Source organism: Arvicola amphibius, chromosome 3 (genome assembly GCF_903992535.2).
Source record: "Arvicola amphibius chromosome 3, mArvAmp1.2, whole genome shotgun sequence".
Lineage (NCBI taxonomy): Eukaryota > Metazoa > Chordata > Mammalia > Rodentia > Cricetidae > Arvicola > Arvicola amphibius.
The window spans coordinates 113,238,855-113,262,808 of record NC_052049.1 but is presented as its reverse complement, the minus strand read 5'-3'; the positions used below and the strand labels follow the sequence as shown (position 1 = coordinate 113,262,808).

General features: G+C 48.4%; 1 protein-coding gene across 1 annotated transcript in view; it reads right to left on the bottom strand.

Moving 5' to 3' along the window:
* Smim35 (small integral membrane protein 35) overlaps positions 1-16,182 on the bottom strand; it is a 38,730-nt gene extending 22,548 nt beyond the window's left edge. Inside the window, exon 1 of the mRNA XM_042054785.1 lies at positions 15,854-16,182. The gene's annotated coding sequence lies outside the window, so the exon portion shown is untranslated. The remainder of the gene's footprint in view (positions 1-15,853) is intronic.
* Positions 16,183-23,954: the final 7,772 nt, after the last annotated feature.

Here is a 23,954-nt window from a genome sequence, read left to right as displayed (position 1 = left end):
GAGGAGAGAGGGAGAGGGAGAGAGAGGAATATGGAGGGAGAGAAGAAGGAGAGAGGGAAGGAAGAAAGGAAGAGAGGGAGGGAGGGAGGGAGGGAGGGAGGGAGGGAGGGAGGGAGAGAGGGAGGGAGGGAGGGAGGGAGGAAGGGAGGAAGGGAGGGAAGGAGGGAGGGAGGGAGGGAAGGAAGGGAAGAACGGTCTTAAATGACCTTTTCTGTAGGGCCACTAGAAGAAGAACAATAAACCTAGTGCAGAGGTCCTCAGCCTTCCTAACGCTGAGACCCTTTAATACAGTCCCTCATGCTGTGTGACCCCCAACCATAACATTACTTTTGTTGCCACTTCATAACTATACGTTGCTACCATTACAGATAATAATGTAAATATCTGATATGCAGGATATCTGATATACAACCCCTGTGGAAGGGTCCTCCAACCACCAAAAGGGTTGCGACCCACAGCTTGAAAACCGCTGATCTAGAACAACAAGCAAAAAGAATGAAAACAATGGTTAGAGTAGAAGTTAGATAGTTCAATACAAAACCAAAAGAGACTACCGGTAGAAAGCAAAAATCAGTTCTTTGAAATGATTAGCAAAAACTGACAGCCCTTAAGCTTGATTAAGCAAAAAACAAAAACAAAAGCACAAAAAAACCACTCAAATGACCAGATTCATAAATGAAGGAGGAAAAGCCCCTGACTGCATAAAAAGGTTCCAAAGGAAATCAAGGAGCAACCATCCCCAGCAAAGGGCACAGCTCAGATGGAATTGTCAGCTTTCTACGGCAAACTACCAAAGGTGACTCAAAAGGAGAAATGCTTCCCGTTCGTGTGACCTAATGCTCTGTTGTCCTATAGGGAAGAGAGCAGGCTTCTTTTTTTTCCCAACATAATATCTTTATTAATTATTTCAAAATTTCATACAATGTATCTGGATCAGATTTGCTTCCCATTCATCCCAGGTCCACTCCTCACCCTTGCGCTAACACACACACACACACACACACACACACACAAGGAAAAACAAAACACTAAGTCCAATTGCATTGCCCATATACTCACGGGAACATGGTCAAACTCCCAGTGACCATCCCAAGACTCACCCATAAGTGAGTCCTTCCCCATCCACACCAGAAGCCATCAACTGTGAAGAGTCACACTTCAGCCTCCCTATCACAATTCTTAAGGACTTTCTTTGATAGCTTTCTGTCTGGATTGTTTCTTTTGAGGAGGGGATAGGTTGCACAGAAGCCCTCCATGTCTCTCATTCTCAGTTATGAGTCTGCAGCCATCAATACCACTGGAAAAAAAAAAAACCTTCCTTGCCTGTGGCAGCACAGATCTCAGACAACCACATGTTTCCCAGCTGCCCATAAATCATGGACATCAACATTGTTTCTGTAGGCATCACAGACATCAGCACAGACCACGGATATCAGCAACACGGACCACGGACATTAGCAGCATGGACCACGGACATTAGCAGCATGGACTACGGACATCAGCAACACGGACCACGGACATTAGCAGCATGGACCACGGACACCAACATGACCTCTAGCAACAGCACAATCCAGAAAATGAACCACCCTTCATCTTGGGCATCCTGCTGCTGTTCAGTCAGGGTGATCTCTTGCTCTGTCCCGCCATCTTTCCCATCTCTCTATGACACATTCATTACTAAGGTGGCATTGCAATCTGCTATGTGTCACACAGTGTATTATTTTGCCCAAACAGCTTTACATGCCAATCCTTACCGCAACAAGTCATTAATCTGGTTCAAGGTTTCTAAAGCACCATAAACACAGGAATCACTGAGACTCGCTCGGATATCCTGTTGCTACCCAGAGTCAGGGTGAGCGATTGTGCAGTTGGGCATCGTATCCAGGGACAGAGCCAGTGAAAGCTCCAGGCAGTTACACACCACCCTACCTCAGAACCACCTGTTCTACCAACACTGCTGGCACCCTGGACATAACCGTCATTCTTGCAGGGGCTCAAGTGGTGGCACCAACCTAGCAGACTGCGACAGGATGAGGCCAGCCCGGGGGTGGCCCGAGCCTCTCAGCAGGCCCAAGAACTGGCAGCACCTGGCAATGTCTTGCTTCATTGCCCTCCGTGGTGTCCACACCTGACACCACTCTCAAGTTCTGTTTTTCTCCGCCGTACACACCACTCTGTACCGCCATCTTTCTTCCAATTCCATGAAACCAGTGTTAAAAGGCATCTTCCCTACCTTTTCAGTTGTTCCAGAGATAGTGGGCACTCTAGGCTCATCCTCTGCCTCCAAGTTTTCCCTCAAAGTCTCCATGGGTCTCTCAAGCTCCTTGGAACCGCCAGGAGCGCCACAGGTGCTGGTGGACACTCCCATCTTGAATCTGTCTCTGCAAAGCCTGCTTCTAACCAGAGGTGTATCGCTTCCACAGAACTGGAAGGTACCCAGCCCCACCCGCGAGCTGCTTTAGCTTCTTCAGGCCTCTGACTCCACAGGCTGAGACAGGAGTTACAGAGCTGGAAGGTACAACCGACACAGACTGCTGAGGATGGAGGTGAGCTGCCACACCACACCTGAAGTTCGGGGATCCTTTAGGCTTCTCTTAGCATTACTACACCACATAATTAAGGCCATAAAAGACCACAGCAAACCAATTCAGGCAGGACGATAAACAGTGCAGGATTGTTAGGACCAAGGTAGGCCCCCAAATGGCCATGCTTGTAAAAACAGAAAAGCCCCAGAAGGTTTTCAGAGACACCAAAGACATGAAAGCAGCCTAAATGTGTGAGCCTACACAGATCTTCACCTGCTGGTGCCCAGAAGTCTGCCTTTGATCCCTAACGCAAGAATGACTTTGGGCAGAAGTAGTCACCTCGCTGATTATAATTCGCCATGACACAGAACCAGGCTCAGCGTCCGGTCCCATCCTCCTTAGCAATGTCACAGTGGTGTCTCCAAATACCAGGATGTGTGGTTCCCTTCCAAGCAACAGAGAGGCTAACACCAACCTTTACGCTGATGACAGGGTTTATGAAAGACAAGGAGGGAGCCTCAAGACTCTGGGAGTCCTCAGTGTGGGGACTCCTACTCAGCTGGTAAATGTTTGAGCAGCGAGAGGGAGGATCTGAACCCAGAATCCACATCCAGCAAGGTGGGTGTGGTGACACTGCTTATAATTTCACTGTTTAAGAGAAGACAGGCATAAGGCATATCCCTGGGGTTCAAATTCCTTAGGCCAGTCAGCCTAAGCCAACTGATGAGTCAGGTCAGTGAGAAACCCTGTCTAAAGGGGCTGGGGTGTGGAGTGGGCAGTGCCATAAGAACAACACCCAAGGTCATCCTTTAGCCTTTGCACAACAGGCATACACGTATGAACACGCGCACACACATACACATGGGGGAGGCATACATGAAGTATGAGTCCTGCTGGCAGACTGCTAGAAATATAATTGCAGCATGCATTAGTTCCCTGAAACTCAGCCCTGAACTTCACCTCACCCCAATGTATCAAGGGCCCCAAGTCTGAGCCAGCTTTTTCCTAAAATCTAGGTAAGTCTGAAGCAGATGTTCCCATGCGTTCCAGAGTTCTCCATGGATCTCCAAAGCGGTCCAGGGATCCAGGACTCTGCAGCTTTCCAAAACCCCCATCCAGGTGATGAAGGACAAAGGAATGGGTTCACCAAGGTCTGCCTAGATGAGAGGCAGCATAGGGAATTCCCCCAAAGAAAACAGCTCTGATGGTATCACCTTGAAGAGGAAGCAAGGGAGAGTCATTCTGAATGTACTTAAGTTCAGACAGAGGGATGCTTAGGTTCGGGGAAGTATTGTTTTGAGTAAAAGGATTTAAGGTAAATAAATATTTGGAATTTTTTTTGGTTGACGCTTTCCCAAGAATACTTGGCTCACTACATCCTTGAGAGTGATAAAATCCACAAGACAGGTCAAAGTGAGGATCCCTTCTAATAAATGAACTTTATGAGTAAGTTGTTGAGTGTCACCGTTGATGGCTAATGTGATCGCAGAGGCATAACTGGAAGGCGGCTGACAACAGAGTCAGAGAACTTTCAAAGGCCAAGCTCAGACCCCAGTCTTGGCTGCTGGGATTGGTATTCTAGGGCGCTGATAACATCTTTTTGTTGTTGTTTTGCTTTGTTTTTTGTTTTGCTTTATGGAGACAGGGTTTCTCTGTGTAACCGCCCTAGCTGTCTGGCACTAGCTCTTGTAGATTAGGCTGACCTCAAACTCACCTAGATCTGCCTGCCTCTGCCTTCCGAATGCTGGAAATAAAAGTATGTGCCACCACCGCCTGGCCATTAGTAACATCCTGATAGCATTGAGTGACACCTGAGGGACTAGTAAAGCCCACTTCTTTCTATAAGGGCAGATGATTGGCACGTTGGAGTACAGATAAGAGGGTAAAACCCTGAATGTGGATGGCACGACCCAATAGGACAGGGAATATGTTATTTTTTTCACTTAGACTGTAATTTTTTACAACAGTAGAATACTGGAAGTTTTCTATAAATAAGCTGTATGTAGCCTTTGAACCATTCTCAATACTACAGCATTGCCTGAAGAGGAAAGAACTCAACACTGCCTTATTTTGTGCCGTGGTGGAGAAGCTAGCATTGGACAGTGATTGTTTCTGGACATTCTGGTTCTTTCTACAGAATCAGCTTTCATCCCTGTACTGGATAATGTTTGGTGGTGTCCATGTGAAGCCAAAACGTCACCAGGGGTAGACATATGTTGTTTATCCACATGCCTCCAGCCACTGCTGTCTCAGAGGACCCTACAGACCTTACACTATCTTACCCAGACACCAGGGGTTGAGAAGCCACAGACAAGGCGCTGGATCTGCCTGCACAGTCTGACTCCAGCGATAGAGGCAGCAGGTAAAGTATTTCAGGTGCCAAACAAAATGAGAGACCCAGTCCCGGGGGGTTGAAATACAAACTGCAATTTCTTACCTAAGAGGCGTCATGGCCAGGGTCCCTTTATATCAACCCAAGCAAAGGGTTTCTATGCCCTGGAATCACTGTGACTCTCCACCCCCACCCCAAGGCATCAGGTTCAGTGTCAAGAGTGGGCTAAAGGGGGTCTGCGTCTTGGGAAGGGTGGGATGCTGAAAGCGGACTCAAGGGTTTTGAGTGGCTTGTTGCAAACTGCGGAGGCAGGGTCTTTGGGTTCAGACGGTGCCTTGGCCGAGAGCTCAGTCCATTGCTCTACGTCAGTGCAGGTATACAGACGAATAGAAAGGTCTCTCTTTTGTTTGACAACTTTGTGCATTTGTTTCAACGAACTTAAGGAGAAATGTCATTAGCAGGGCAAATCTGAATGGTGTGGATTTTATCAATTAGAACAAGGTTCACTGTCTTAGCATCTTACTGAAGACGTCTGTCAAGTAAATAGTGGTACTGGTAACTGGGGGGCAAGAAGAAGTCAAAAAGTGATGGAGAGAGCCAGAGCTCTAGATTAAACACATGAGGGACACCCAACACCAGCCCATCTCAGGAAAGATGGAGAGCCTGCAGAGAAGACGCTATTGTGATAATTAAAGTACCACAGATCCCAGGTCTGGATGGGAGAGGGGCCAGATTCTCATTTTTCCTTTTCGCCAACAGCCTCAACTGCAGGCTGAGATCAGGGGTCAGGGGGCGCTGATGAGATAGCTCAGTTTGTAAAGTCCTTGTTGCATAGACATGAGGACAAGAATTTAGGTCACCAGCACCTGCGTAAAAGCTGAATGCCACAGCGTGTCTGCAATCCCAGCTCTGGGGAGATGGAGACAGGAGATTCGCTGGCCAGCCAGTATAGCCAAATTAGCAAGCACCAAGTTCCGTGAGAGACCCTGTGTCAAAGAGTAAGGCAGGAGGTGCTTAAGAAAGGCAGCCAAGCCGGGCGGTGGTGGCGCACGCCTTTAATCCCAGCACTCGGGAGGCAGAGGCAGGCGGATCTCTGTAAGTTCGAGACCAGCCTGGTCTACAAGAGCTAGTTCCAGGACAGGCTCCAAAGCCACAGAGAAACCCTGTCTCGAAAAACCAAAAAAAAAAAAAAAAAAAGGCAGCCAACACTAACCTCTCGCCTCCAGACACATGTAAGCGTACACACATATACATGTATGCACACATACATGAATACATATGCACATACACACAAAGAATAATTTTGTCAGTAGTTACATGGTGTTTTGGCAACTAAACATTTTCTTAAGCAAAACGTGCTGCCCCAGTAAATGCCTCATGCAGCTACAAGCACAAGGTCTAGCAGAAACGGGAGATGCAAACAGCAGCCTCTGGACGCCACCTGCCTAGCTGGCAGGGAGAGGCTTAGCAGGATGGTCGGGCCTTAGCCTCGAGACCTTGAAGCAATGTCACAGAAACCCTCAGCCAAAGGAGAGGCTGCTCTTAAGTGTGAGCAGTAACATGAATGGGAGCTCTGACCTTTACTACTTCAATTTATGTTTTGCATGTGTGTTTTATAAATGGTTGCCTATGTCAGCATTTAAGTACAAATGTAACTTGTACATGTATAATATTACAATACACACTCAATGTTATATACTGATCCACTGAGTCACTGATCCACTGGATCACTGAGACATGATCCAAAAAGTTTGGTGACAGTAAGACTGTGGTCCTTGTTTCTTGCATCCGCTTGGATGGCTGTCAGTGTTTTCCTGCATCTACTAAGCCTCCCACACTGGATGCTAAGAGGGGGCATTGGGAGCTATTGGGGATCCCTTGCCACTGAGTCCAATCCACCCAACGCTGTGTGGTAGTATCTCTGGGATCCCAGGCTTCTCAGGAGTGGATACAGACAAGTTGTAAGAGTTGTAAGGACAGAGTCTTCGTTATTTTTTTATAATTTATTTAATGTGAATTTGTGTTTTGCCTGTATGTATGTTCGTGTAAGGGTGCTGGATCCCCTACAGACAGATGTGAGCTGTCATGTGAGTGCTGGGAATTGAACCCAGGTCCTCTAGAAAGAGCAGCCAGTACTCTTAACCGCTGAGCCATCTCTTCAGCCCCAGGACTAAGTCTTGAGAAGATCTTTCTCTAGAGCCCCAGCTGCATCTTGCACCTGCTGCCTGAGTCTCATGAGCCGCTCTGAATTTCATGTTCATCTTCCCTAAGTGATGAGATGTGCCTCCTGCTTTGTGGTGAAGATCGTGGGAGATAAAGGAAGACGGGAGGGTGGGTGGAAGAATGGTGAAGCCTCTTCCTTCACCAGACAGGCAATTAGGTTAGAGAAACGCCACAAGCATGAACATCCAGGCCTAAAGGAGGGCTTGACAGTCTGCTGAACTCCATGCTGATAGGCCTGCCCACACCAAGCCAGGCTTCCACTTCAATGGACCAGAAGTCACACACATGAACGTGGCCAAAGTACCTATTCTATTCCCAGTACCTGCAGCTGGACAGGGTAAATACCTTTGACCTCTACAAATCTCATGTTGGCTCCAGCCATAGACAATAATGAGCCTCATTCAATCTGCCTTTTGCATTTCTACCTCACACTGGCAATCATCCCCTCACATCAGCCATTACCCACCCCTACCCCCGTCTCATGCATTTCTTCCCCACATTGGCACCCAGCCCCTTACATCAGCCATTGCGCACCCCCTGTCTCACGCATTTCCTCCCCACACTGGCACCCATCCCCTCACATCAGCCTTCAGTCCCTCCCACCATCCTTAGATTCCTACAGCTGCAGGGTCACATTCACTCTTAGATCTCTGGGAAGATAATATGCGCCTAGAGACAGGCACCCATTCAGGGCACCCCAGGATCCTCCACCTGGCAGGCAGATGCTGACTTCCAACCCTTGCTTCCACTCCTTGGACCCAGGCTGGTGCATGCTCCTTGCAGGAAACAGGACAAGCCAAGGCTGCTTTGCCTGGCCACAGGGTCAGGGGGTGTGTGTTTGCTGGATCTAGCCATGAGACATCTGGAAATACTTGAATACTTAGCACACATACTAGCCCTTACACATCCTGTCACCTCGTCACTTCAATGCATATCAGACGCAGACCAAGGCTCCCAGCTGGTATCCTTTGGCTGTTCCCTCTTGACTGATTTCCGCTTAAGTACTTCTAGAGAACCGTTGACTCATTTGTCTGTTAATCCCAAGGGGACCAAATGAGCTCCTGCCCCCGCAAAACAGGAGAGCAGTTGCTCAGGGATTTAGGGAGGATGAGCGAGGATGAGGATATGTGAGGCCAAGCTTGACTTTGCCTGAATCCAGGGCCAAGAAAGACCAATGTGGGTCAGAGGCAGCCATCCGCTATGGCTACTGCACAAGCTACAGAGAAGCTGTGTCAGCTGCTTCTGGGCGCTAGGTAGTATCTCTTACTGCTCCTCATGGAGTCAAAGTGAACACATCTTCCCGAATTAAAGATATCTCACGCTTGAGCTCATGGCTCATTCATTCCATTCCATGTCTCCTATAGCCCTGCTTGGTCCATGGCACACAAAGCCATTCCTGGATGCTGAAATAAGACCTTAGGACAAGCCACGTCAAGCTCAGCACCATCTAACAAAACTGGATGCTAACAGAATAACAGACATCCCCCTTCCATCCCTCCCCCTGATGACTGCCCCAGAATGCACACCTAAACGATCCGAAAAGCCAGTGCTGAGCCTCAGAGATCTAGTTCAGTGCCCATTTGAAATGTAGCTTTACCAAATGAGAGTTCACCCTAGGTCACTTACCTCACCCAGGGAGGAGTAGGTGAAATGAGAAACAGTAAGGGCCAGCCTCACCCTATCTGTGCCTACTTTTATTATTAGAATATCAAAACCAGGTCATCTGTGGTTTTATCCCAAGGTGACACATTTCCCTATATGGGTACCCAAGCCAGGCAATCTGGGCTGACTGTGAACAGAAAGCAGGGTGTCTGGGGAGAAGGTGCGGTGGTAGGGTACCTACCTGTCATAAATAAGGCCTAGAATTTATCCCCAGTTATAGGAAGCATGAGAGGCTATGGTGTCACTGAGTGGTAGAGCGCATGCTTACCCTGTAAGCATAGTTAGGTGTTCATTCCAAAGTCAACACTAAACCTATGGAAAGAACGGTGTAGTTCAGCTGCTCACTGGGACAGGAGGTGTGAGAATAGTTGGCAGACAGCAAAATTCTCATCACCTGTATGCTGCTGCAAACGTTCACAGAGAGTCTCGGTCAGGTTCAAACTCCCTTGAACAACTGAAGGTTATTATCTACCTGGACTCCATGTAAAAACTCACTGCCACCCACCGCCCGCTATCCCTCTGTCCCTCTTCGTCTGGACAATCCCAGATACCAACTTCATGTGTCTTGCCTTCTACAGCTGCCCCAGGTTGCAGGAAACTCAGGAAGGGAAGCAAATGGGAGCTACAGAGGAGTCACCTTGCGGCAAGCAGAGTCGAAGCTAAAGGCAGGTGCGAGCCCTTAGAGACAGTAGGGAAGGGCGGAAGCTGTGGCGCTGGCCCTGAGCAGTGCCCTCCATTAGCGAAGGTGGGCTGCAGGCCCCTCTGTGTGAGCCTCTAAACTTCTCTACCTAATTACACATGTATTCCTGTTCTAAAAAAGCCTCCAAAGGACAGGGTAAACCCAGTGGTGATGAATACCTGCCATTCCAGGATTCCAGAGGCAGAAAACAGGAGGATCTTGAGTTTGAAGCCAGCCCGGACCACATAGGGAGCTCCCAGTCCAGCCTGGACTACAGAACAAATTTCTAGCTCAAAAATTCAAAAACTGGGGCTGGAGAGACAGTTCAGCAGTTAAGAGCTCTTGTTTTTGAAGAAGACCTAGGTTCAGCTCTAAGCACCCACGTAGCGGCTTTAAAAACCACCCATAACCCTGTTTCCAGGGGATCTGATGTTCTCTTTTGACTTCCTTGGGTACCACACACATGTGTTGGACAAACATGGAGGCAACACACACATATACATAAAATATCAATAAATCTTAAATTTTTTAAAAAAATTAAAAGTCTCCAAAATCGCAGAAGCGCATGCCTCAGAAAAATCTGGATCTGCCTCAACTCCTCTGAGAAAGAAAACCATCCTCCTGTGACAGTCAGTGTTGATGGCCAATCTGACAAGATCTAGAACTACTGGAGACATATCTCTGCACACTGGGTTAATTGATATAGGAAGACCCCGAGTGTGACTGACACATTTCGTGGAACTGGTTCCTGGACTGAATAAAGAGGAGAAAACAGTTGGGAGGGGGCTCCGGGGGTAAAGCTGAGGACTTGGGTTCAGATCCCCAGCACCCAGGTAAAATAAGAAAGAAAACAATAGAGGGGAGATAACAGATGTTGGCCTGTGTGTATTTCTACACACACACACACACACACACACACACACACACACACACACTTTTTTAAAGGAGAAAACAAGCTTCTCTGTTTCTCGACTGTAGATGTAGTGTGAGCAGATGCCTCACCCTCCTGCCTCCATGACTTCCCCACGACAATGGACTACAAACTGTGAGCAGGCATAAAGGCTTCCCTTCCTTAAGCAGCTTTTGGATCAGTTGTCACAACTAGAAAACTTATGTACTCCTGACCAGCACTCTCCACCTCATAGCCTCATCCCACGACTCCTGCCTGACACTGGCCTGTCAGACCCAAAGTGGATGGGCCAAACAGGTTCCTGCTTCAAGGCCTTGGCTTAGGATGTTGTCCTGTCTGCTTTTTTCTTAATCCTCTGTATAGTTTCCCACTCACTTTCCAAGGCCCACAGCACATGCTGAGCTCATCAGGAAGCCATCATTTAAGCCCCAGATTCAACACTGCCCGTTCAGTATGCCCCTCTGTCACTGCCTTCTCTGGTTGCTGTGGGGTCCAGATTGATTTCCCCGTGTCTGTGTGCCCAGAGCCTGTACCCCCAGCTCAGGAAAGGACCTTCCCAGGTGCAGCACTGATGCATAAATCCGTGAGCAGGGCTAGTTCCGGAGACCACGAGGCCAGAGGGCAGTCCTAGAATCACACCAGACTGGCTGCCACACTGTGGCCAGTCAGGCTCCCTATAAAACCTTCTGCAATTTCTAACGGAGCCCTGAGAAAACCATTCCTGTGATCTGTGCGCCCCCTAGAGGCTGAAATGGAGGCAACAGGCAAAGCCTGGGGGGTGGTTGGTCCTAGTCAGCTTTAACTCTCAGCCTCACAGTCTAGAGTCACCTGGGAAGAGAGTGTCAGCTGAATGACCGTCCCCATCACAGTGGCCTCTGGGCATATCTGTAGGGCACTGCTGTGATGGTTGGTTGATGTAGGAGAGCCCAGGTCGCTGTGAGCAGCATCCTTCCCTGGGCAGGTGGGCGTAGGCTATATAAAAAGCTAAGCATCCGTCAGTGAGTGAGCCAGCAAGCAGCCAGCTCCTGTGGTTTCTGCTCGGAGTTTCTGCTACTTGAGTTCCTGCCCTGGCTGCCCTTGGTGATGGACTGCACCGTGCATGATGAAATCAGCCATTCCTTCTCTCAAGGCACTTTTGGTCAGAGTGTTTCATCACAACAGAAACTAAGAAAACAGAAGTCTTACACGCTCAGAAGCCTAGGTGGTACAGCTTCTGAAACCCCATGGCCTGGACGGAACAATGAAAATGCGTCTTACCCAGGGCCCCTGAAACCCCTATCCTGGGTCTCGATCCCCAGACAGAGAGAGTAGTCTCCATACTTGCCTGCTGGCTCTCAGAGAAGAAAGGGGAAAGCCATCCTTGATTCCTGGGCTTGACATTGCTGCCTGTGGCTTCCCAGGCCAGTGTGGCAGCCTCCGGCCCCAGTGCCTCTAAGCCCCTGGATATGTGCTCGAGCTAAGATGCACTTAGGGACTCAGTCCTCCAGGGGATCCCCACAGCTGGTTCTCTGGGTGCTGGGTGCTTCCTGTTCCCTGATCCTGGGTTACCAAGGAGCCACCAGAGACGATGCCAGCTGCCTTACTCTGTCATATGGTACAACCACCGTTTCAACCATGCTGCTAAGCCATCTCTCCAGATGGTCAGAGCAAGATATTGTGCTTGATTTGATCTGGACAATTCCACATTCCTACTTGAAGGTGATATTTTCTGCAGGGCTGACCTTCTAAGGGACCTCCTGTCCCCCCAGTAACACATACTTAGACATTTCCATTTGTCCCTCCACCCTCGGCTCCTGAAGGAATCTCAGTCAGAGCCCCCTAGAAATAAGTCACCCACATTCTTCCACAGTGTTTCGCATCTGAGAAAACACTCCTGTGATCTGTACGTCCCCTAGGAACCTAGAAATGGTCCCTTTCCCGAGAAGGGAAAGGTTCTCATACGGAAGCTTAGCACGTTCAACTTCTATAATTGCCTTTTCTGGTAAGTCGGCCTTGGTTGTGTATTCAATTGCTATAAACTGTTGTTTGCCAAAATGGTCAATGAGAGTAGTCCCAAGTGTCACTACAGAGAGGTCTCTGGTGGAGGCAACAAATGAAGGAAGTGTCTTTTCCAGAGAAGTGTGACATGATGCCACAAGGTGTAAGTTGTGGGGAGAGGTTCCGAGAACACTGCAAGGAGCCCAGATTTTGGGGGTACTACTGAAAGGGCTCCCTGGGAGCAGAGGTAACACTATTACTATGGCACATCTACATAACTGGGTGACATTTCAGCGTCCAGATGCAGGGGCTGCTGGGTGGGAAGTGGTGGCTCCAGGGTCAGAGATCTGTTGTTCAGCTGGGACAGAGGCTTTGCAGGGAAATGATGGGTTTCTACATGGGCCTGGAAACAAAATCAGGAAGAGGCTGAAGGTAAGAAAGCAGAGGAGTCAGGACACCCCAACTCCTTCAGAGGAGGAAAAATGGTTGTAGCAAAGGGAAGACCAGGTGCTGGAGAGATGGCTCAGCAGTTAAGAGCACTGGCTGTTCTTCCAGAGGACCAGGTTCAATTTCCAGCACCCATATGACATCTCAAAATTGTCTGTAACTCCAGTTCCAGGGGTCTGACATCCTCACGCAGACATACATGCAGGCCAAACACCAATGCACATTTTTTTTTAAAAAAAAAAAGGTATTCAGTGCAAAAAAAGGGGGGGTTGGCTGGAGAGATGGCTCAGTGGTTAAGAGCACTGACTGCTCTTCCAGAGGTCCTGAGTTCAATTCCCAGCAACCACATGGTAGCTCACACCCATTTGTAATGGGATCTGGTGCCCTCTTCTGGCCTGAAGGCACATATACAGGCAGAACACTGTATACCTAACAAATCTTAAATCTTTAAATAAATAAATTAACAGCCTTTTCTTAAATTAAAAAAAGGAGGGGGGCAAAAGAAAGTAGAAGAACTGGATAGTGGGCCACGGAACACTGAGTTTTATGAACCCCTAAGGCTATTTTGTGAAATTAAACACAAACACCTTAAAAATAAATAATTACCCTCACGTTCAGGTCAGTGCATGGGTAATTTGATAACTGGCTTCCGAGGCAGGCCAGCCACAGGCAAGACTCTGAACTCTGTTGACCCTGTGACTGGCTGACAAAAGGCCAACTAGTGGGGACAGCTAATGAGCTGCTCTGCCTAAGCAGAACATGTTTTACAACCATTTAAAAGACTGTCTAGACCTGTGATCTAAACTACTTAGGAAACTGAGCCAGGAGAATTCTAAGTGCAAGGTCTGCCTTGGGCATCTTAATAAGACCCTGTCTGCACGCCTTTGATCCCAGCACCTGGGAGGCAGAGTACACACACACACACACACACACACACACACACACCATACATATACAGGTTGAGTCTGCAGCTCAGTGGTAGGAAAACTAAGAGGCCTTGAGTTCAACATCCAGAACAGTAAACAAATAAATAGTCTCAAGCACATGGCAGCAGTTGCTGTGTTATGGGATTATTCCATGGAAGCAGGGAAGTCACAACCTTCTGAGTATATTTTTGGCTGCTACTCAGGTCTGGGGACTTCTTGTAGTCCCCAGATATCCATGACCCCTTGTGCTGGTTCTGCTCTGCCTTGCATTGAGGTTTCTCCTCTGTAGCAATATCAAGTTTGGTATCTATCTCAGTGCCAGGTGTATGGGAGAGTCCTGAGTGGAGTGGGAGTTTGCAGATCTAGATAGACAACCACAGCGGAGACACACAGAGACACGCTGGAACTCCAGACAGGAGCAGCCCAGCTAGGGAAGAGGCCCGTGCCAAGGGCTGGGCTTGGACTAGCTACCTAGTCAGAAGCAGACTTGATGAACATGTGAGAACTCCAAGTATGAGAAAACACTGAGTAGGAGAGTCTCCGAGAGTCAGGGCAGAGCAGATGAGTGAAGAGCCTACGTGCTTGGCAGGGGCCCTGGGTCCACATAAGTCTTCAAGGCTGAAGCACTAAATACGCCCTGCAGTCAGGACAGTCTGAGGGACCAGGAAGAAACTTGGGGAGGACTCGGATTTAACTGCTCTTGCCACCAAGCCCAAGAACCTGAGTTTGATCCCCAGAACTAACATGGTAGAAGAGAACCAACATCTACACACAGGGCTTAGGTGGGAAGCAGGAGTGAGAACCACAAAGGGGTAAAAAAGGCCAGTTACAAGCAAGATGTGAAAGATGGCAGGACCAGGGCAGAGCAGAATGAGACTCTCCCCAGGAAGAAACTTTGTAAAATGATGTCTCCCAAGCAACACACTACACAGCTGTCGGTCCACCATCTTCTCTAAGAACACAAGCCACAGGATGTGGTCTTCCAGTGTGGTGGCCTCTGGTTATCCTTCTGTCTCAGTGTGACCGCCAGTGTGGCTCCATCTCTACTCCTTTGCTGCTTTACCTAGGAAAGCAGACTGGATTCCCTGATTCCCTGAATCCTGCCTCCGTCTCAGTGCAGATGAAATGCAAAGGGACTGGTAGGAGCCCAGACAACTCCCTGTGTATCGACTTCCATGATGAACAGGAATGGTGAAGGGAGCTGAGGCCATTCTGCACGGTGAGAGTGCCGGCCTTTGCTTCCATGACGAGTGTGGATGCCCTCTCTCACCTCCCCATCTCACCATCAACCCCTGGTGCTAATTAAAGCTACTGTCTAAAGAAAATACCAAGCAGGATCTATTGGCCAGGAAAGGCATGCGTTGGGGTTCTGCTTCCTTCTCTTTGGCTTCAGCCCATGTTGCAACAGTTAGGCCATAGGCCTGCCCCTTGGAGACGCTTATCACTCTAAACAGCCAGATCTCACCGCTGCTACCCAGACCTCCCCCAGTCCCAGCAGTGACAGTAGGCAGTTCTCTAGTGTTGATGTTCCTTTGATTTGCACCTCAGAGCCAGGCTAATATCCAAAAGGCAAGCTCCCTCCTCTCCCTGCCCCCCTCTCTCTCCCCCAACCCCCTCTGCCTCCACATAATTTCTATCCCTCAGCATTTCTCTGAATGGCTAAGTTTGTGGTTCCAAACTGATTGATTGCATCTGGATCTGGTTTTTGTTTGTTTTATTTCTCTCTTTTACATTATGTCTTCTGTATGCCCTCACTCTACTTGTCTTTATCTTTATTATAGTTGTTTTTTTCTCCCCCCCCACCCCCACCCCAGGTTTCACTATATAGCCCTGGTTTGCCTAGAACTTGTGATACAGACAAGCCTGGCCTCAGACTCTCAGAAAGTAACTGGGTTTAAAGACGTGGGCCATTGTTTTGCCTCTACTTTCCTGTCTTTACTTCTAAACCTTTACCCTTTTAATATGGAACTTTTTTGCCTATCTGTATTACTCTTCATTTCCTCCCCCGACGAAAGATTTTAAATGAGAAATAAGATAGCCATCAACCTTCATCAATTTCACCCACCTTCCACCCCACACACATCCGGACAGAGGTTCAAGTCAGTGTCCCTGGGTACCACCCTTGGAGTCATGACTAACACATTCTTTTAAATTATTATTATTGGTTTTTACCTGTTTTGCATGTGTGTGGTGAGCGTGTCCCATGGTGTCTGTACAGAGGTCAGAGGTCAGCTTTCAGGAGTTGGTTTTGCTCTTTGCACCATGTGAGTGCCAGAGACTGAACTCAGGCCATCAGACTTGAAAGCATGTACATTTTGCCACTGAGCCATCTCACTGGTCCCTCAGCACTGATACTAAAGGTTGGCCTTCTCTAGGCCAAGCCCCAAATGAACATGGCAATCCAGAGAGGCCCATTCAGAAAACCAAAATGAAATTACCAGAACTGAAATGTTTGCACCAAAACAGGACCCAGATGGAGTATTTGTTCCTGGTCAGATGCCTTCGCCTGCCCAGTCTTGACAGCTGGGCAGACCGGCACCCTCCCCACTCATCCCCTCCTCTGCCATTCACTTTGTTTATCTGAGTTTTGACAATGACGCCAAAGACACTCCCAGCCCAATTAGGATTTCCCAACGACTTTGGCCTGGAGCCCCAAAGATAAGTAGCTTGAATCACGTCTACAATGGCTTAGTGACTTAGAGACCAACTTGGGGTACCTACACTTGGTGGAATATGGGAAGTGGCCAGGAACTGATCCCAGAGGTCTGGCTGGGGTCTGAAGGTGTAGACGGACACCATCATTGTCCCTTAGTTCCTGTTATTACTTCAAGAGCCTCCATCACCACTCACCATGGCCCTGCTCCAAGCCAGCTGTAGGACACCTAGAAGTCTGATGGAGTGAATGGCTACCCAAGGTTCTCCCAGCATGACTCAACCCTGTTCATCTCCCTCCCCAAACCCACCCTTTGCCTCTGTTCACCATCTTAGGAAATAAAATGGTGCCCAAGATTTCCCAGAGGCACAGAAATCTCCCCTGGCAGCCTGAAGCTCCTGCCATCCCCTTTTTCTTCCCAAATCTAGTCAGTCACCACGGCAAGTCAGTTTTCTCCGTAAACCATTTGGGTTCCAAGGATTAAACTCGGGTCATGCACCTTTGCCCCTGAGCCACCCAGGTTCTCCAAACAGCTGCCAGCCTGGGCTGGGAAGCTCACTGGCATTCTGTCCTGGCCCCTGCCACCGCCACCTCAGTCAGTCCACCCAGAGTCAGGTGCTCTTTCAGAACAAAACAAAAACAACCAAGTCACCCTGTCGCTTACACAATTATTGCCAGCTGTTCATCGCCTACAGTTGTGAGCTCCAAACTTCTTTGATCTCTGCAACCACACACATAGACACACATGCACGCACGCACATATGCATACCCACACAGTGTGTCTATATCACCAGTAAGTGTGTTTATTTATGTCTAGGCTTCGTAGACACCCACCATCACCACTAGCCAACATCCAAGGTTAGTAAATCTCTCTATGAGTGTTCTTAATAGCGGGAGATTTGAATCTGTTTCCAATTATCTTGAAAACTTGGAGTATTTGGGGCTAGCTGCTACCAGTTCTGATGATGTTATGATAAGTCTAGACTCCAGAGGGAAGCCAGCCAAGAGTAGGTTGAAAGAGGAATGACCACACCCTTACCACTGTTGAGTGCTCTGCTCACACCTATATTACCACTCTGTAACCCTGGGATCTTTTCTGAAATTTCCGTTTTGTCCACTCTGGGAGGATTAAGTCACCTAAAACAAGATAAGATGATAGAAAATCGACTTCTCTGAGCACAGGGAGATGGGATGAGAGGCTGGAAGTTAATTAAGTTGCAAGAAACCATTTGCACCTAAAGGAGCGCTTTCTGTAGTCTGCTTCCACAGGACACTTGGGACAAGGGACAGAGAAATGAGCCCCTGACAAGAGGACAGTCACAGGTGTCAGGGCCAAGCCTTGTGGTGAATATTAGAAGTGATTAAATGCTTTATTTGGTTTCAATAGATAACTACATATAAGTAGGGGCTGGCAGGATGGCTCAGTAGATAAAGAGAGTAAGGAACTACCGACTTGATAGAGTTGTCTATTGACCCCACCTGTCTCTGTAGCATGTGTGGCCATACAGAAGCATCACACACACACACACACACACTAATAATAATAATAATAATAATAATAATATTTTATAAGGAATTCCTTATTTAAGGGAAGAGATACACATAAACTTTTTGGTGTTTTTTTCCTCTGTGCCAATGCATTGTTTTGCACAATCTCAAGGCTCAAAAACCCTAATTTGGAGACTTCTGCCATGTATAAAGTCTGTGTACATGTTCTGTGCTTGAACACAAGGCTCTCAAATGAAGTTGCTTTTTCTGAGTTTCCCATCGCAGGGTCATGCGCTATTTATCTAGTCGTGGAGGGGGTGGTGCCTTGCCTGTGTATATGTCTGTGCACCACTTGTGTGCCTGGTGCTCTCAGAGGCCAAAAGAGGGTGTCAGATCTCCCAGGAGCTGGAGTTACAGAGGGTTGTGAGCTACCACGTGGGTGCCGGTGATCGAAACCAGGACTCAGAAAGAGGAGCCGGTGCTCTTAACTGCCGAGCTGTCTCCCGGCCCTATTTATCTAATCTTAGCACAGCTGCCCCCAGAGAGGTTGCTCAATTGGTACTTTGGAATTAACCATAAATTCTCCAAACATACAAAGCCTCCTGTGTGGGCTGAGGGTGTTTCTCTCCACTGTGTCCAGTCTCCCACCTGGCAAAGTCCAATGTATCCTCATAAGCTCAATTCAAATGTTACCTCCCGGGGCAGCTGCCTGAGCTTCTGCCTCTGTTTGTTCTCAGCCTAGCATTTACCGGTGGATCACCCTGTGATGTCTGTGTTAGGTCTCTCTCCTCTCTGTTGAAGAGCTCCAGGGCTAGGGTCTGCAGCAGCCAGCACATTCTGGGCGCTCAGCACACTCTTCTCCCAGAGCCAGGGCACAGGGACAAGGACATCTAGATGACGTTAGACTCAAGATGGTTCATTCTAGCCCTATGCCTACTGTTCTGTAAGATAGAAGGATATGGTGGGTAACGGGAGGTGTTATGAGGAGTACCCAGAAAGGCTCTCCCTATCGACCTCATAGAGTGGTGTTCACTAATGCTTTTCAGGCTAGAGATGAAGTCTACTTGGAGAACCTAGGGCAGAGAAATGAGTCCCCCTTTGCCAGGCACCACTGTGTCTGTGTTCCTGGCAGCCCTGTGGAAGCCAAGGGGTATCCAGAAGCCAGCAACCACCACCCTCCCACCCCAAGCATCACTATGTGGCCAAAAGCACTCAGTCAAGCCAGAGGCACCAGCATTATCAATAAATGATCATCTGCAGGACGTGCCAAGGCCTGGACACAGAGCATCTAAAAGCTTCTCCTCTCCATGGGGTCAACCGCTGAACCCATCTGTTAATGGTCCACTTCATACTCCGCCACCCAGATGGGAGCCTGAGTCACCCCCACGGCTGACATCAGCAAAATCTCAACAGCCCAGACGTCTAGCACTCCAAGCCAGTGATTTGGGTTGTCCTGCCAGGCGCAGACTGGTGGTATTAGGACGGATCCCTCCGTAGCCACATCTAGAAAAGGGAAATGTACAGACTTCGTGTCCTTAAGACAAAATTAGGCAGATCAAGCATATAAAACAGGACCAGGCTTCAGAGAGGGAAGCGGAGCAGCATAGCTCTGCCTTCATCTTCATCCCTTTTCCATCCTGCACCTGGACTGACACAGCTGCCTCACACCTGGTCTCACTGTTTCTCCCTTACATTACTAATTGTGTTTCTCTATGGCTGGAGCTGCACTTGAAATTTAGTTTATATAGTCACTGCTGAGCACCATGTAGTGGCCAGGTACTGGTCTCTTCTGGAGAGGCCTGCAGAGGGTCTCTGGAAATACTAGACAGGTATAGCCTCATACTGCTATGCTTCCCAGGTGTCCCCCCTAAAACATGTACTGGGAATAGAATCCTTAATCAGCACTGGCAGGCGGAGCCTAGTGAGAAATGACTAGCCTGTGACGGTGGAGAAATGGATTAATGTCACGATAGTGGACTGGATTTCCTGGGGAGGAAGTGGGCTCCCTAAACAAGACTCTTCCCAGACAGGGAATGTCTCCCCACTTCTTCCCTCTCCTCCCCATCTCTTCCACTTTGTTGTAGTTTGAATAAGAAACGTGCTCCCCATTAGCTCACATGTTGAATGCCTGGCTCCCAGCTGGGGGTGCTCTTTGGGGAAGCAGTGGGGACTCTAGGAGATGTAGCCAAGCTGGAGAAGTTGTGTCACTGAAGACACCTTTCCTCACTCTCTGCTTCTGTCTCTGTGAGATGAACAGACTCATCCTCCAAAAGGCTCTGGCCACCATGATCCCAGAAACACAGGTCAAGCCACCAAGGACTGAACTCTCTAGAATAATGAACAAAAAGAAAATCTTGCTTCCTTCAAATTGTTCTCTCAGGTGGTGTCTTGGTCACAGTGTTGAGAAAAATAACTGGTGGATACACCCTTTCCACACAGCAAGAAGGGCTTTCACCAAATACCACCTCCTGGAGACTGGGGTTCTCAGCCTCCAGGGGGCAATCACATTCTGTTCTCTCTAAAATGACAGTCTCGGGTGTGCTGTTCCAGGGGCACACAGGACAAAGATACTCACTAGCCTGGTTCCTGAACTGAACATGTGTTCTTCCGCTTCACGTCCTAATCTCTGCCCACCTCTTACCTGCCCTGCACACTGTGCACACCTCCACCTACTTTCAGTGCGTGGGCAAGTAACAAGGAACCCTGGTGCAGACTGTCTGGAACCAAGGGCATGAACTGTAAACAGGCGTGCTGGTCAGTCCTGATTGCCAACTAGACTGGCTGAGAGATGCTTAGATTACTAGTAAAGCCCACATTAGGTGAGTCTGTGAGATCTGCAGAAACAACTGGCATAGCAACCAAGGGAGGAAAGACTGTCTCTGTGTAACTGACACTGCTCAATGGGCAGGAATCTGTACAGAAAAAGAGGGGAATGGAGGCGGGAGCCAGCCAGCATATTCATGCCTCACTTTCCCTCAGCACACGTGTATCCAGAAGCCGCGCTCATCTGTGGGCATCTGCCTTCTGTAATCTTTTAATGCACACTTGCCTTCAGAAGCTCTCCAGAGAGCCTCCAGAGCTTCATCATGGTCCTCTTGTTCTGAAACGTCCAGCTTCTTACACTGAGAAACTATAGCTTTCTGTGTCTCCCCAGCATGCACAAACTGCTGCTGGACGAGCCAGCCTATTATAATACATTTGATATAGGAAACTGTGCTTCTCTACAGGAATGAGAGAGCATGTGCCTGGAAGGATAGCAGGTTGCTTGTTTGCTCTGCTAATTTGCCACCATTTCCTATGGGTGGCAGACTAGGCAAGAAAAGATCCTCATCCAAGAAGATGTCCACCTTTGCCCCATGAAAGCTCCGTGACTTCAGGACTCAAGTTCCAACTGGCCTCTGAAGGTCAAGAGTAAGACACAGAACAACCCCTTTATCCCCAGCCTGAGACCGCCAGCCCCCAGCAGATGGACTCAGGAGATTCTCTGAGGAGCCTATGCCCAGGCTCGCTCCTGCACACACACCAATCACTCTTGCGGTGCATCTGAGGTAGTAGAAGGTACACTGAATAAAAGCCAGAGCTAGACAGGATTAGACAGGTGAGTTTGCTCTGATAACTATAACTGGGGCACAGATGGAGAACCTGGTCTGCACAGAGCACAGGCTGCCCAGGGCTCAGATGCTCTTTGTGTGCAGTCGTGGCGGAAGTAGAATAATAGAGCGATCCTGAAGGAAACAAGGAGACATGCTGGTTCTGCCTTCACTGCCTAGAACTACAGGCTCATGGCGTGGCAGCTGGATGGCTTACACCGACGGGAATGTGCTGTCTCACAGTTCTGGAGGCCAGATGTGTGGCATCCAGTGTCTACACTGTCTAGCAGAGACATCTATCACCATCCACTTGGTGCCACTGAAACTAGGCATGCCGGTCTACTTCCCATCACCGTAGCAAACACCTGCCATGCCCAAACTACAAATAGAAAGGTTTGCTTCCTTTCACGATCGCAGGAGCTTCTGTGCCAACTGCCAATAGAAGACAAAGTAAGTGCCATGTGAAAGGTGTCTGTTCCCGCTATGGAACATGGACGAGTGACTTAATTTCTCGGCGTCTTTGTTCTCTCATTGACTATGTTGGGTTGCTTAAAAAGTCAGAGCTAGAAAGCGCTTTGGGGCTGTGAAGCAATTAGGTGTTTTTCCCAGTAGACTGCTTCTCCTCGCCACACGGCAGATAAAACACCAATCCCTACTGCCTCTTTCCAACCCCGTGACTTCTGCAAGGCTGTGTCCTCTACCAGCAAGCTACCTTCCTGGTATGCGATAGGGAGCAAAAGTCCTGGGAAGACATTTCCAAAGTCCCTCTGATAAAGATAAGAGTGTAGCCATTTTACAACCCGGGACTCGCTGAAGTCATAGGGGGCAGGGCCAGAAAAAACCTAGAGAGTTGTCCTCTTAGTTCCTTCTCACCTGGACCTGCCACTCCCTGGGCTCAGGCCCCTGCTTGCACTCAGCTTCCCTCGGGCAGAGTTAGAAAAGAAAATTGATTCCCCCGCCCCCCTGCAAATACAAAGTGACTGGAAATGTTGGGTGGGACCTCTACAGAATGAAAGGAGCGTACAGCTGGGCCAAACAAAGCTCATACAGGTTTAAGAGAACACGTACAGGTTTAAGGGCATAGATCATGGGAACACGTACAGCTTTAAGGGCATAGCTCACAGGAACACATACAGGCTTAAGGGCATAGCTCACGGGGAACATGTACAGGTTTAAGGGTATAGCTCATGGGAACACATACAGGTGTAAAGGAGTAGCTCATGGGAACACATGCAGGTTTAAGGGCATAGCTTATGGGAACACGTACAGTTTTAAGGGCATAGCTCATGGGAACACATACAGGTTTAAGGGCATAGCTCACAGGAACATGTACTGTTTAAGGGAATAACTCATGGGAACATGTACATGTTTAAGGGCATAGCTCATGGGAACACGTACATGTTTAAGGGCATAGCTCATGGGGACATGTACTGGTTTAAGGGAATAACTCACCGGAACACATATCGGTTTAAGGGAATAGCTCACAGGAATGTGTATGATGCACTTTGTGGAGAGGTCACAGAAGCAGGAGGAAGGAACTCCACAGTGACTGGGGCAATGATTCTCACCAGGGTCATCTCAGTTCTGCTCAGTCACAAAAAGGAAAGAAGCCAGATCTTGTTACTCAGTGGGCAGAGCCCCACACAGCACGCTCTCCTCCCATCTTCGTTTCTGTGGGAATGTTACATCACACAATCCCACAGCAGGCTGAGCTGTGCAGCTACTGAACCATCCAGGTAATTGGAGCCAAAAAAAGACGCACCTGGGCCCCTACCCACACAGCTGGCAAAAGGGGCTGGAACTTGGGTAAAATGTATGACTATTGAAGAAACAACGAATCAAAGATATATGAGGAAGAGATGGCAGTGACATGTGGTCCATTTTGATGGGAAAGAGTCATTTAATGCTCATATCGCTGACTATATTTAATATGTTCTAGGTATCTCTGTAGGCATTTTATTGCAACAGTCCCTGTGGGCAGGACCTATTACTGTCCCCATGTTACAGAAGAGAAAAGAGAGGTACAGAGAGATTAAGTGGCTTGCTTATGGTGCAGTAGCTGGCAGACAATAGAGCTGTCCCTGATGGCATAGATTTAAGCTGTACATGGTTATTCCATGTATGTACTATACATATCTGGGTCATGAGAAATAACCAGGACAGAATAAGATGAAATCATTTGCTTTCTAATCAGATTTAAACAAAACAAAAACAAACAATTGAAAAGTCTTTCCTGTCTTCAGTCTCAAATACTCACTGCAGTGATAAAAATCCTAGGTCACACCAACCTGGACTCCAACTCTAAGCTTCATAGAGATGGCAGTACCATCCATACCGTTGAATGAATCAATGTGACATCACACGGAAGCCTAAGGACACAGCGCACAAGAACGCGTGTGATGTGTCGGCCGTCTTTTGCTCTCCGTAGTTTATTTGAAGCAACTATGCCTCCTGTCTTTCAGTTGAGCCCCTATTTGTCTTTACTCTTCTCCTGACCACAGCCTTAAACTGGACATGTATGGGCAGGAGTAGCTGCTTCATC